General features: G+C 39.2%; 1 protein-coding gene across 5 annotated transcripts in view; it reads left to right on the top strand.

The window, feature by feature from the left end:
- Nucleotides 1–15,216, top strand: part of FARP1 (FERM, ARH/RhoGEF and pleckstrin domain protein 1) — a 223,677-nt gene that overhangs the window by 48,686 nt on the left and 159,775 nt on the right. The gene's annotated exons all lie outside the window — the stretch shown is intronic.

Here is a 15,216-nt window from a genome sequence, read left to right as displayed (position 1 = left end):
GCTCTATGTGAAAAACAGTTGTCTTTGCTTCTGGCCATATGCTCTGGAGGGTCATAATAAATGAGTAGGATAAGCTTCTGGGAGAAAATAGCTGCCTTCCTCCTTTCCTGAATTAAATAAGTGTGTGTTGTGCATAGCTAAAGAAATGCAGGATAAGCATGATGCTTTGCCAAGAGCACAATTTCATGTTAGGCTTCAGGCATTTCAAAGCACACCAAGCTTTATAGTCCTGCGCTGAGCAAAAGATCAGAAGACTTGAGCTGAGATGTAAAGCACTGCTGGTATGTGATTATATTGCACAGCATGCTGAGTGGCCATTCAGAGTACAGTGAATTTCAGTAACTTAAAAGCATATCTCCCTGTAACTTGTCCTCTCACCTCTTTGAGAGATGAAGGAACCGCTGTTGTGGAATCCCTGTGCAGTTCTTTTCTTCATTATTTTGAGCAGAATGGAGAGCTATCCATGTAAGCAAAGGCTTAAGCAGTACAGGATAAAAGAATAGCAAGATGTTATAAATTGTCCATTCGTTTCCCTTTTAGTTCATTCTCATTTGAATATGGTCATGTATTAACATTTTTTGCCTGGTGATAACACAGGCGGTTGAAATGCCTCTCACCAGGTTTTTCTGGCAAGGCCACACCTGCAGTACTGCATCCAGCTCTCGGCACAGGAAAGACACGGAACTGTAGGAGCAAGTCCAAAAATGATCATAGGGATGAAACACCTCTCTTATGAAGAAAGGCTGAGAGGGCTGGGGTGGTTCATCTTGGAGAAGAGCAGGCTCCAAGGAGACCTTATTGCAGCCTTTCAGGACTTATAAGACAGGTGGGAATAAATGTTTCAGTAGAGCCTGTTATGGTAGGACAAGGGTAATGGATTTAAACTGAAAGAGAGTAGTTTTAGACTAGATATAGGAAGTATTTTTTATGATTAGGATGGTGAAACACTGGAACAGGTTTCCCAGAAAGGTAGTAGTTGCCTCACCTCTGGAAATATTAAAGGTCAGGTTGGACAGAGCTCTGAGTAACCTGGTCTGATTGAAGATGTCCCTGCTCATTGTAGGGGGGTTGGACTAGATGATCTTTAAAAGTCCCTTCCAACCCAAACTATTCTGATTCTTTGATTCTGTTTGCCTATCATGGGTTCCTTGCTCTGCGTCCAACCTTGTTTTGCCTTTTAGTTTGGGGTGTTAATTGTTTTCATTTTGCACCAAGATTCTCCTCTGTGTGTTTGTCAGAGTTCATCATCTGTGATTTTTGTTTCCTCAGACTTTCAGTGTGCCGTAAGCCTGCCCTTCCTCCCTGCTTTTGCATGGTGCCTGCTTTGCTGAACTGGTGGAGCCAGTGGAGCCACAGCCTTAGCAGCTGCTGGAGGTGGTGTTCCCACCTGCTCTGCTGCACTGGCAAGGATGGTTGTCTGTCTCTGTGGTAAGGCAGCCTATCAGGGCAACCCTGCATAAAAAGCTTTGGTTTTCACTAGTTTTGTTGCAACCAGGAGCTTGCTACAAAATCAGATAGATACCAACGTCAGTGTAACAGAGGAGAAGGAAGGGGCCAAGTCCATTTTAGCAGCTGTTCAGACTTCGGTGAAGCTGCTATGGAAGTCCACAGCTGCAGAGGTGGAATGGAAAATAAAGTCATATTCTTATGCATTTTAAAGGTTGCAGGAGGTCCTAACACTTACGTCCGTTCATATTTTAGCACTTCACTGGTTTTCTTGTTGGTATATCTTGTTGCTTCCTTACTTGGCTCTAGAACATGCTGCGTTATATTGCTAATCCTCGTTGTCCTCTCTCCCTCTCCACAGTTCCTTTGCAGCTGCTGGTTTCATTTCTTGCTTTTGGTATTCTCCAAACAAACAGGAGCTGTCAGTGCAGAAGTATGTGGGAGTCCTGGTTGTATCTCCTGGGTCTTCAGCCAACTTCATACTGATGATGATCTCCTCCCTCAGCACAATGTCAGGTCTTTGTGTTACAAGCCACATGTTGCACTGTATAAGGGAGAAAGCGCTCATCACTTTTAAAGGCTGTATCTACACTGCAGAACTAGAGACGTTTTCTGCAGTGACATAGTTGAGTTCTCATCCATACCCAAACTCTGCAAGTGGGGTGATGTGTTCAAATTTTATCTAAGATAATCTGTGGTTTTAAAGTGAAATTTGACCAGCTTAAAATAAACTAAAGCCCCTACAACTAGGATGAGGTGATTAAAGCAATATTAGCCTTTGTCTAATCTTGGTACAGTCTAAAAGGGCTCCACCAGTTCCCAGGTTTAAAAGCCTTCAGAAAGAATTAGTAATAGGCTGCCTACCTGTAAGACTTGTCTCCACTTCTCCAGTGAGGTACCTTGACAAGGCTGTGATTACAGCATACGCATACCATTAAATATTGCCTCTTACATGCTAATGCCTAAATCCCATAAAATGAAAATGTCTGCGAAAGCCTTTGCACATATTTGAATAAGGCTAGTGAGTTAAAATCATTCTGGAATAACTACGTCCATTTTTTAATAAAAATTGATGCATAAGGCACACATTAAGCACCAGAGAACTCAGTGAATACAAACAGCAGTAGCAGAATTGATTACCATATCTCCTTTTCTTATCCTCATCCCCAAAAAGGAGGCTCGGACTGATAGAAATTACATAAACATAATGCTGCCAGAATATAAATAGCAAATGGTGAGTTGTGACTTAGTGTCAATTTGCTTTTTGATGGCCTGGCAGATGTAAATATTCATGCAGCACACAGCAGCAGGCAGTTATTCTTCTCATTTTTATCACCGTTCCTTTCTCACCTGGTTTTCTGATTGAGCTTGGAATCCTTTCTTCTTTTTTTCTCCAGTTTGCCTTGCTTTTATAGTTCTGGTCCTGTTTCTCTGCCACAATATCTTCACATGGTCTTGCTGATTTTTTTGTGATGACCTCCATTTAGCAGGTAGTGGACATTATTTGTCTGTAGGTGTTGCTTAGTATTCAGAGGCCAGTTCTTCATGCATAGAGGGGGACATCCTTTGCTCTTAAATGACTTTTCATGTTTCATTGCTTCATTATCTGGTGCAGATGCTTAGTTCTAGTCCCTTCTGTCACCTTACCCCTATCTAACATCTCAGTTTTGTCTTTTCTTAGGGAGCATCCATTTTTGTATCCTCTGTATGGACAAGTTATATCACTCCTCATAATATCTTGTTAAGAGTTCTTTTTCTGGTCTTTTACCAGGAGCACATTTGGGCAGAGCAGCTGATACTGGATCTGGAGTGACTGTACGTTAGGGGAACACCGTCCCTTTCTGATCACTGTCAGGGATAAGCCGAATCCTCAACCACTGTGCATTGTCTTAGGTTGACTGGAGTTACTGGAAATAAGCTAGTTTACATTACGCAGTGATGTTGATCTAGAGGTCTCCTTTGACAGTGTTGCTTATTGAAATTGATGTCAAATACCACAATTTTGTTGAACAGGATTTAAATAGAAGGGATTTTGTGGAATTAAGTAAGTTAATGCTTATAAACTGATGTGAAAGAGAATGCTTTGTCAAACAAAAGATGTATTACAGGAATTATAAAAAGATCTTACCAAGTAGGTTCTAGTGTTGAATTCACACAGATTCATGCTGCAATGGGAAATAAATGTAGCCTGGTGTTTTATCTTCTTAGATGTTCTCAAATAATTTATAATCATCTCTGCACTTAGGTACAAACACTGGTGGCTGGCGAAATAAAACACTTTTCACAAAAGCACTTCAATACTCACTCATAGCATGATATAGATTGGAAGGGCCCTCGCGAGATCGTCTGGTCCAACTCATCACTCAAGGCAGGTCCAGCACTGAGCAGGTTGCTCAAGGTCCCTAAGAAACACTAACTGCAAGATTTCAGACTGCTGTGTTTTAAGATCATTTTCCTTTACAAGCATTAGTTGAAGTTCAGCGTTACCAGTTTAAGATCTACCACTTTTAAGCCAGTGACTGACATCTCTGAGGTAGAAAGCTTCAAGCTTCTGTGGCAAATGGGCGTTTGCAGCCATATCTGTGCACTTACTAAAGAAATAAGACAGTAGTAATTTTATGAATGACAGATGTCATAAGCTTGCTTATCTTTTAAAGTTCATCAAATCCTTCAGATTTTCTTCTTAGCTTTTCACTTCATGTCGAAGGATAACTTTGGTGTGCTTTGAAATACTATGGAAGACTCTAAAAATAAAATTCAAGTGGAAAGCAGATGCTTCAAATGGCTGATTGTGTCACAACACATTCAACTCTGAGATTTTGGCATTCTCAGGAAGAACAAGGTAGAAATATGCTGCAGGAGATCAGGCTTTGTGAGCAGGAGAGACTTGTAACTATAATTGCGTAAGGAAATTCAACACCCCCACCCCCAAAAAATCTCATTAAAACCTTCTGGATTCACAGCAGCTGTGGAAGAGTTTGGTCAAGAGCCGGCCAAACTCGTTAGAGAAATAGAATTGGGAGCGGCTAATTTTTTGTTTCACTGACATAAGCTGAGTCTAGCCATTGCTATTTCTTTTTGTATCTGTTCCATGAAACAAATAACTTTGAACAGATATTCTCCTTTCAGTGGAAAGGTCACTTCTCTGTAGAGCATTTCCGATCTGTACTGCTTGGGTTTCATTAGGGGGAAGATCACATACACACAACTTAGCCAGAAGAAGTGACAAAAGGTAACTGAGGAAACAGTTCAGCATTTTCTTGGGCTGAGGGACAAAATCTTTGAGGGGTCACTTAACACTATTGTTCCTAGTTGCACTGAAATGACTGATTTCCCATATTGGTAGAACTGTGCGGTAAATGATTATATGTATTTTTGATTTGGCAGGGAATTTTTTCCCTTTGAGCTTCTTCTATTTAGGATGCTGGGAGTGAAGGAAACTCCCTCCCCCCCCCCCCCCCCAACAAAAAACTCAAGTCCTCAGCCTCTGTGCTAATATTTTACTGAGAGTTAAAATGAAAGTTTACTCCTTCCATGTTCTCAGAATGAATTCACTAGCCACTGCCTGTTAAATAATTACTTGAAAATTGAATCTTCTGACAAAATGAAACTTGTTCACCTGACAATAAAGTAGCATGAAAGGATTAAGTAACTAAAATAATTAACACAAGCCAATTCTTATGATGTCTTGACAGCTTAGGTGTTAACATTTAAATTTTCTGTTTGAAATCAGCAAGACATTTCAATAAGAGATGCTCATTTAACCAGAGATACTTAGCTAATTTGAATTAAGTGAATTGTGATTTTTTTCCTGAAAGTAAGTAACTTGTCCTCTTCTCATAGTCATTGCAGCACCATTGCCAGTTAATACATTTGTCATCCTTAGGCATCAGGTCTTCACATTGATATTTCCCAGGTGAACGGATGTTACCTGTTTTCCCAGGTGAACGGATGTTACCTGTAATTGCTGTTTTCAGCTGGGGGCATTTGAAGGCCTGCAAAGACTGTCTAGTGATAGCAAATTCCTTTGAAAAGGTCATGGATATGGAAGGCGATATCATAGCAATGAACATACTTCGTGGAGAAATGGTCCACAGATTCTTGGGTGCTTGTTGCTATGGGCTAAAAACCACTGCAATGGGACATAAAATGCTTGGGTACATATATAGAACTGTTACTTCTGTAGATAAGCTATTTTTTACTCTTCTTCATCGGTCACAATTCTGCATGGTATTCTGGCCCCAAAGAGCACTTCAGCAACAAGTGGAGCCCTCTCTGTAATGGAAATGCGTTTGCCTTTTCTCTCAGGCTTCAGTCCAGGAGTAGGCTTCTTTTGCGTTTCTATACTGGTAACTTAGAGGACCAGAGAGTAAGCTGGAGTGCTAGGCCCAAAATTTTCCACATTTCTTAGCTTTCAGCTGGATTTCTGGCTGTGTTTTAGGCTGTTCCAAGGAGATCTCTCTGAGGTAAGTCTGGCTTTGAGTGAGGACTTATCGAGACTTGGAAGTCACTTTATGCATTTCTAGCCTTGTCAGTCTGGGTTGCTCCCTTATCCTCTTCTTGCTGGCTTCATTTTCTTCTTCTGTGGAAGAAAGTTCTACTGGTTTACTGCTGCTTATTTAAAGAAGCTCCTTTTACCCCCTCTAAATTGATGTATTAGTTTCATCAAATGTTCCAGTCATCTCTGCTTTGTAAGGGTAGAACTATTCCATTTAAACTGTGTGACAAAAATGGGTCAATTGTTATTAGTGGGGAGGATAAGATTTTAGTGAAAAATAATCTCTTTGGTTATTGACTGACAAGCAGAGTGGAAGGTGAAAAGAAGATGGGTCTGTTTAGAGGAGGGCAAATCTACTTTGGTGACAGATAAAACACAGGGAAGAGCACGATGGAAAAAGGGTGAGATACATGGGGGAAAAAAGGGCACCTGAAGATGCAAATGTATAAGAAAACATATTAAGAGAAGGGGGAAGGAATTGTTTTGGACTTGTATAAATCTGTAACTTTCCTGAATTAATTTTTGTTTTGAGGGGGCTATGCTTGCAACGCTGGTGGTCTGATGTATTTGTGTCTTAAACATCACAGCATGAAGCAGTCACGTAAAGGAAGAGCACTAGAAGGTAGCAGTGGCGGCACAGTGCAGTTGGTGTCAGAATTGGAAGCAGAATCTCTGACTTACTCCTCTGATTAAGTGCTTCCTATAAGATGCTTGCATGTAACAGAGTGTTAATGATGTAGCTCTTAAAAGAGCACTGCAAATTGCAAGTCTGTTACATTAGTATGATTAATTTGAACTAAAAGCTGTAGCTAGGATACTGCTAAGGTACAGTTGCTTATAGAGATGTAGAGTTGTATGTGCAGCCATAGAATACCTGCTTGTTCCTTCCTCTCTGTGTTCTGTACTGTCGTGCCTTGCCTAACAACGGTTCTGACCAGAACATCGTTAGCCGATTTTGTTGTTAAGCAAGTTGACGTATACACCTGACCTGAGGTAACCTGTCCTAAGCTAACCTAACCTCAAGTGACCTAACCTAACATTAGCATAATACATACCTCACATAAATTAATAATTATTGTAATAAAGTCATAAGAGTACATTCATAACAACATTAACACTGTAATAATAATACTGCTGTAATGTATAGTACTTACCAAATGCATCATCAAGCTGAAGTTTTCTGCCTTCTCTTGTCTTGTGAAGTGAGGCAGAGGGGTGGTTTTAAGACTCAATGCCATCACAATAGAGGATACCTTCAAAATAATTGATATAAATTTAATACAGTACTGCACCGTATTGCACTACCCAATTTCCTTTCTTGTTAAATGTGCCAAACCTAGATTATGGCCAATTTTAGTAACACTTTTTCCTTCCTCGTGCTGCTTTATCACTTTTACCTTGGTCTCCAGGTATATTACCTTCCTTTATTTCTTGGGCGCGCTTGTAGAAGCTGACTGCTGTTGTTCGGGGGCTGCATCAAATAAAAAGAAGGCGTCTATAAGAGCACTTTCAAGAGACTGTTACAGTGACCTTATTTCTTCACATACTCCGTGCTGTTTACATCTCTATGGAAACTCCCATTTAGGCTGGATGTTGTTAAGTGAAGCACAATAGTAATGGCAGAAGGGGACTGATTCTGTTAATTTTATTTTTGGTAGTATCAATACAGGTGTCAGGAGAATGAACTTTTAAATAATACATTTTTATCCAAATTACATTTGTCTAAAATATTCAAGTGAAGAAACTACCTTCTGTAAAAATGCCACAAATAACCAAATCAGAAATGACCATTTCAGATATCCCAAAACAATGGGATTTTGACTTCCAAAACAGATCCTAAGTGGTATGCTTAAAATGGAAGTAGTGCAAATCAGCTTATGTCAACTCCACACTTTTGAACATTGCAAGCTGCAGCAGTTTAAAAACAAATCCAGGTTTCTGGAAATGCAAGTGATAGAGAAAAGAGCTATGATTTGGGGTTGATTTTTTAACCTGTTTATCTGAGAGGTGGTTTAATATTTTGAGTTCTCAGAATGTAGAAAGACTGGGGGATTTTGATCCCCTCCAGGAAACTCCTCCCCCGGCTGCTTGAGGGAGTGCATCTCCTACTTGTTTTCTATCTGCTCACTGCATCTGTCTGCTGCCCGCATCTTTGTACCAGAGCAGGAGCCGTGTGGTTCTCCTAGTCCTCTGTGCTTATTCCAGTTTCTCATGTCCTAGACTCCTGCCCCTATTTCACCCTGTTACCAGCTCCCCAGGGAAGATTTACCATAGGATGCTAAGCGTTGCTTGCCATGTGAGTGCTGACCCTTTGGAAGGAGACAGAGGACGGTGCACTCTGACTGTTGTGGGACACGCTGACTTCTCCAGAAGGGCAGGGAAGTGTGGTATAAGCAGCTGAAATGACCAACAAGGTAGTTCCAAATTACTGGAAAGTTGGGCTTGCTGCCATGGTAACAGAAGTTCCAGTCCTGATTGAATCTGTGATTCATGGAAAAAGTAAGGTAGAAACTGGCAAGGCTAGTCTAGCTTATTCTTCTGCACTTTCATTTTCAATTTCTTACTATTTTCTCAGTGTTTGAGATAGACCCACTAAAAGAGGATATTCATGTTTAAAATCAAATTGGAATTGTTTAGTTTTCTTGCGTTCTTTTTAAGAGAGTGGAAACATTTTCATCCTTGGTACAAGAAAGCTTTTATTGAGTCAAGCTCAAGCTACGTATGATAAGTCAATAAAACTTTTAAGGAGCTTGATGTTTTTTCAGGTTTGCCTGAACTTTTGTCCTGTGAGCCTTTGTCCTGGAGACAAAATGTTTAGGATGAAGGTTAAGATGAATTAGGTGACTTTTGATTATCCAGAGAATGAAAGCTGTGTTTGTACCCTCATTCCCGTTCTTTGCATGTGGTTCTTTCATCCATTCAATCTGTGCTAGTCAAGGAGGAGTACTGTTTGAAGAAGGCACTATAGAGCACTCTGTCTCTCATCCAGCAACAGCTGAATACTTTATGGAAGTATATTAAGTCCTTGACAGGAGAAGGTAGCCAGCTGGCTGCTGCAGCAGGATGTTCTTGTTCTCCCTCACAACCGAAAAGCAGAAGTTGGCAGAGTGCCTGTTGAGCTTGATGGGGAAGAGGGAAGGCACAGACTATTGCAGTGTTTTAACTAGGTGGGCCGTTAACTGAAAAACATAAAACAGAAAGCACACATTTCAAGTCTGCCCAGGCCACCAACTGGAAAATGGTAGAGGCCTGGCTGATATGTGTAATTACCACCAAAGAGTCTCCATGGTTTGGGTAGCTTAAGAAGCTGCTTGCTTAGGTGTTACAAACAAGTAAAATAACTACACTAGTATTTCTCCTGCTTGAAACAGCATGCAAAGCAATGGTGTCTCACTGGTTTAAATAGTGATATGGCAGTGCTACAAAGTCTGGAGTTTGGAAATTATTTTTTTGTCTTTTCTTGTACTAACAAGTACAGTTCAAGTCAAGTTGTCGGTGTACGTTACCAAGAAAAATAATTGAAAAGAAAGGTGTTCACGTTATAATTGGCATGTTTGGAAAAGAGGGAGCACTAGAGCAGTGCTCACCATTTAATTATGCCAAGTTTTGAAACAACACAAGATACTACCCAGTCTGTCATCCATTTCTAAACAGCAAGCACATGGAAACAGCTTTAAGGCTCAACCAATTAGTACAGAAATGGCTGTGTATTTTCGGGGTGGATGACCAGATCGCTGAGGGACAAATATTTGAAACAAACCAAGCCTCAGATCTTTAATTTACAGTTTATTCTTCCCTGTATGTGTCCTTGAAGAAACTTCCATAAGAAATGCTGTGTTGATGCTCCATTGACTGACAAAGTGAAGCTCCTCATTTAAGCACTGAAATTGGTGGTCCAGGAGATGTTTTTAGTAAGGTAATGAAGGAATCCTGCTGGTTTAAACAGACCCAGAGAACAAATCAGATCTGGATTCTGTGTTTGTAGATACTGTTCAGTGACCTCTGCTGTATTTTGGAACCGTTTCTCTGTTTTTTCGTGAGTACTGAAGATAAAGATGATATTTACAATAAGCGTGGAGGCCTATGTGGATTTTTGGTGATGGAGTTTTTTGTACTCCAAAGGTATTTGAAACAAACATATCATAGAGCTTTAACCATTACAAATAGGTATTCAGATAATATAGTTCCTTGAATACATAGTCATGCCGAGCCTCTGTGTCCAAGATGCAGGTCACCATGTATAAAGATAAATAAATATCCATGTGGTCTGGATTGACCTTTCAAAAGGCAGGAAATATTGTTGTGGATTGCTTTCCCTTAAGGTTGTTTATTTTTTTTGACCTCTTGGATAGAGTTGGGAAGAAAAACTTAAATGCTGGTATCAGTTTACTCTCCCAAACTAGTGAAATTAAAATAAGCTCCAATACTTTTGTGCTAATTTGCAGTGAATCAGATGTGTTAATTAAAAATATGCTTTTGACACCTAAATGAAGTGGTTATGGCTCAGCTTTAAGATTACAGGTTGTTATAATAGGTGCTGATTTTAGTGCTGTCTTAGTCACTGTTCGTCCACTTCACAAGATTAAAGATTGTCCAGCACCATTTGATGCAAATACCCAATCTGCCTCAAAATAGCAGAACCATACAGAGGTGGGTGAGCTGTGTTGTGCAGCTGTCTGAAGTTTGTTTCTCCTTAACTTTGATTAGCAGCAAGCACGGTCACACTGGAAGTAATTAAAAAATATGGGAATACTTTATGTGTATAATGTAGACGTACCTAGTAAGTAACTTTGATTCTTGGTCAAGCATACTGTGTATTCTTTGCTTGCAAATTTATTTTGCAGCTTGCAGAACTGCTTCAGCCGCTGATAGAGCTCCATTGGTAAAAGTTGAGAGGAGGACTAGGAATTTATTGTGCTTTTTCAGTTGTTCAGAGAAGGAGGAAAAGATACAGCTCAGGTTTCTCTTAGCAAGCCGAAGGAATTTCAGTCCATGTTTGTAGACTTGCAACTGCTTGAGGCTTCAACGCCATGCATGTGTCAAAGAGAGGACAAGAGAGAAGGAGGAATACATAACAGTGGTAATCTCATGTTAAGATAAACGTAAGGGTTGAAACCCAGCTGTAAGAAAACATCTGCAGTAGCAGAGACAATACTCAAAATACATGCATTTGAGCTCTCAGAAACAGGTAATGAAACATTATAAAGACCTTGGTATCCCATTCAGACATCCTGACATTGATTGTATATTCAATCTGCAGCTAATTTTCCGTTTTACTTCCAAGAAAATTTGACCAGCAGTTTTGTTACTGAGCAATCTGTATGGAATTATGATAAGGAGAACATTTTAAAGAATTTGCCATATATTGAAGAACTGGATATAAGGATAGAAGTTAACTTTTTTTTTTTTAAAAAAAAACAACAAAGTCTAGTTTCATTTGGGGGAAGAAAATAGGAAGCTTTAGTTGATTATTTTTACTTTAGGTGCTGAGAGCACTTAAATGTCTCCCCTGTTTTTAACTGTGTGTGTTGTCAGACTTCTAATGTCTTCAGCTGAGAAAGGAAATTAAGCTGGAATCCCAGTTCCGTCTGTTCTTTTGTACAACAGCACTTTCTCACAACAGGGCAGCTACTTGAAGCTGAGCAGGAATGTGTTGCCAGTTTGTCTCAAACTCTTGCTGGCCACATGGGAAAAGCTCAAGTGCAGAGAGAAAAATCTTGGCCTTAAATCTGTATTGTCTCCTTTTGCACCAAGACAGAGGAACTCACAAACCAGAAGAAGCACTTGCTATTGGGTACAGAAGCTAAAAGTTTGAGGGGGTGATAGCTCTGCTTATACTTCTGCAGCAAATCTAGCTCTGTGGGTTGCATTAAAACAATACAGTTAGTAGGCAAAATAAACCTCATGATTATTAAAATGTCTTGTTTCTTTCCTACAGTTAGGTAATCTGTTTCAAATTCCATATCATCGAGCTGAAAAACTTAGGTCTTTATGTCAAACAGTAGTATTGTATTAATACACTATTTAAAGAGAAAGTGGGAGAGTATGTGGTTGTAGTATATGACAGTACAGCATCGCAGACTGTCTGAGGTTGGAAAGGACCTCAGTAGGTCATCTGGTCCAACTGCCGTGCTCAAAGCAGGGCCACCCAGGGATGGTTGCCCAGGACCATGTCCAGACAGCTTTTGAAAACCTCCAAGAATGGAGACTCTGCAACCTCTCTGGGCAAACTGTGCCAATGCTCAGTCACCCTCACAATTTCTAGATCATTGATGGCTGTACTGACAGTCGCTCTGCAGGGCCCCACATATACACTTGTTGTTTTGGGGCACAAGGGCTGTGGCATTGACAAGGAAACCTCATTGAATGCATTAGGTTACTTTTACCGTTTAGCTGGTGAATTCTCAGCAGTGGACAATCCACTTTCATGTGCCAGGAGTTAAGGGATGAAACTGCACTTGAACTCCTGCCACATGGAGAACATAAAGTTTTAAGGTCTCTTATCAGGAAGGCTTCAAAGGCACCGATTGTCAACTGTATAGAAACCTTTGACTCACGAGCCAGTTCCTGTGTGGAACTACATGGACTGGAGGCCATGCACGTGTTTTGAAACAAAGCAGAATTGCTAACAGAAGTCTTCAAAGACTTACATATCTTAGAGGTGCCTCTTGTTTTTTGCTTTTGAGTGGTGATTTTGTTTCAAGAATTGATGTAAGTCATTGGAGAAATTAATGTTAGATTTTTGGAATTTTGAACTGCTTGGAAGAAAAGTTAATGATTCAACTAGCACAGCTTTCAATGTTCCTGCTATTATAAAAGATAGGTTTTACAAAATGTCTTGTAACACTTATGTGCGAGCACTGAAAATTATTGTTTGCATTTTGGAGTTAATCAATAACATATCATACAGCCTGTGGAATACCAGTACTAATTTATGGTGTTGGACATAGTAGCTACAAGGAGGGGTAGAAAGTACCCGCTTAATCTTCAGATTTGTAATCCATACAGAGAAGAGAGAATTGTTATCTCTCTACTTCTGTTCATCCCTTGCAAAAGAAGAGAGATTAAGGGATGTGATTTGAGGGGTGTTTTGTACCAGAACTGTGAAAAAAAGTAGTTTCTTGGGCGTAAGTACAGTAATAAATTAACTGTATTTTCTTATATTAAAGAAAATTATTATTTTAGCAGAGTTCCTTGCCAAAAATTAACATTTACATTAATTTCTAACGGTTAAAGATATCTGGAAGCACTAGGGTAATCCCATGGGATGAGGCTTTATAAGCTGCAAAACCATTTGATAAATAGATATTTAGGCTTTGGAAGGACTTTGTCCCCTAGAGCCATACTAAGCTTGGGTTTATCTCATGTGCCATTTGTTTGGGATGCTTTTATTCAATAAACTGTCTCTGATTAATCATAACATTTACTCAGATCTACGCTCTTTAATGTGCCTTTATGCTTTTGTTTAGTTGCATTTTTTTCCAGCTAGCAAGAACATACAGCCATGTAGGGATTGTAGGGACTTAAGTGCCCCTTCACCACAGAAATTCTTCTCCAAGAGGCCCAAGTAGCCCAGGTCCAAGAGTTTTTTGTTGCAAACTCTCTGAATAATGTTTTTTGTATGTCAGAAACGCTGGGTTACTAACTTCATTGATTATTTTTGTCACATTAACCTTGAACTACTAAACCAGGCAGTAGTTGCTGTTTTGAATGCAAGCAGAACTATAGCTGCCATCAGCAGCTATTACGCTGCTTTGCATTCTTTCTCTGTAGTATTACTCTTCTGTTTCATTTTGGTACCTGCTGACATTTACAGACCTGAATTCTTAACTAGCAGGTGCACTGTGACAGTCAAAAATATGCATGTACAAAATGGAGATCAGACTTAAATACTTTACAAGGGAAGAGAACCCAAAATGCAAAGCCGAGACAAATTATCTGTATAACTTGATACTATTGGCAGCTGTTGTAAGCTTCTGTCAGACACGTTATTCAAAGTTAAGTGTTTATAAAGCATCCTGTGTCCCTCTACCTGTTTAAATTTACTGTTTAAATTGTTAAGAAAGTTCAAACATAAATTGTTTTGAGGTATTTGTAGAACAGGGTAATATAAATTACTCAGACTGTCATTTAAAAGTGCTCAAAAATATTTATGCTCTAAACAGAGGTAAATACTTTTTCTTTATATTAAAAGGACAGACAAGTCTTAATAGTTTATCCACTGCTAATTTTCTGCAACTGGGAAAATATCTGAATCTTCTGGCTTTGAAGTGTTTCTATCTGCAAATATCCCACTGATTAAGTTCCATATGAGACAATGTTTATTTCATTTTTAAGTGAGGAAAATACAACTGTAAACAGGAATCTTTAGGTTTATCATTCTTGTTTCAGTGACTGCCAAACCACTGGTTTCCCACCATGGTTCTGGTTTTTGAATATCCATCAGTTAGAATTTCATGAATTCTCACTGCTGGCAGTAACACACATGTTTTCATTTACTGCATTACGGGTATTCTCTAGACAACCAGTCTGTTGAAAAGAAATTAATCCCAGCAGTGAACTAAGATGCTGAATTCTCAGAGTTTGTGAATTCATGTTTTTACATTGAGACTATTTATATCTGGATTGAATTAATTTGAATACATAACCAGGTGGTTGTGGTTACATATTTTATTATCCATTGGATGTGAAAAGCCAGCAGAATGCAACTGCAGGATGGGAAAACTCAGTAAATGCAGTTGGGAAATGCAGCATTGTATGGTTGAAAACTCAGCTCGTATTTCTTTTATTTCTGTCCCTAATCTCAGGCCTAACCAGAATCAAGGGATACAATTGTACAGTATATTGTAACTAGAGCATCCAAGTAAGGCATATGATATACAGTTTTTAGATCTGACTAATTTTAAAATTTTGCTGAAGACGGAAATATAATAATGTTTTACTATTTTATCCTTTTCACCAACAATGAAAAGTTGGAAAGTATCCGGACATCTTAGCCTCTTTTGAAGGAGAGTAGAGACTTCTTAGATAATTTTTAAAGCCTGTTACCAAGCTGCAAATTCGTACTCAGCAGAGTTGTGCTTTTTATGTCTATTTTCTCCAATGAATATTCAAAATTGTTGGTTCAAGAAAGAAAGAAAGAAATGGGCTTAGTTCTGAACTGATTTACATGGAGCAGAGAAATTAAAAATCTTTAAGTTTACTTTTGTTAGATATTAAGCATTTTAAACTACTCAACTGATTTTCTTCAAAAGCGGAAGTTCACTTAAAAT

Source organism: Cuculus canorus, chromosome 1 (genome assembly GCF_017976375.1).
Source record: "Cuculus canorus isolate bCucCan1 chromosome 1, bCucCan1.pri, whole genome shotgun sequence".
In the NCBI taxonomy this organism is placed as follows: domain Eukaryota; kingdom Metazoa; phylum Chordata; class Aves; order Cuculiformes; family Cuculidae; genus Cuculus; species Cuculus canorus.
This window is presented reverse-complemented; position numbering and strand designations above follow the sequence as displayed.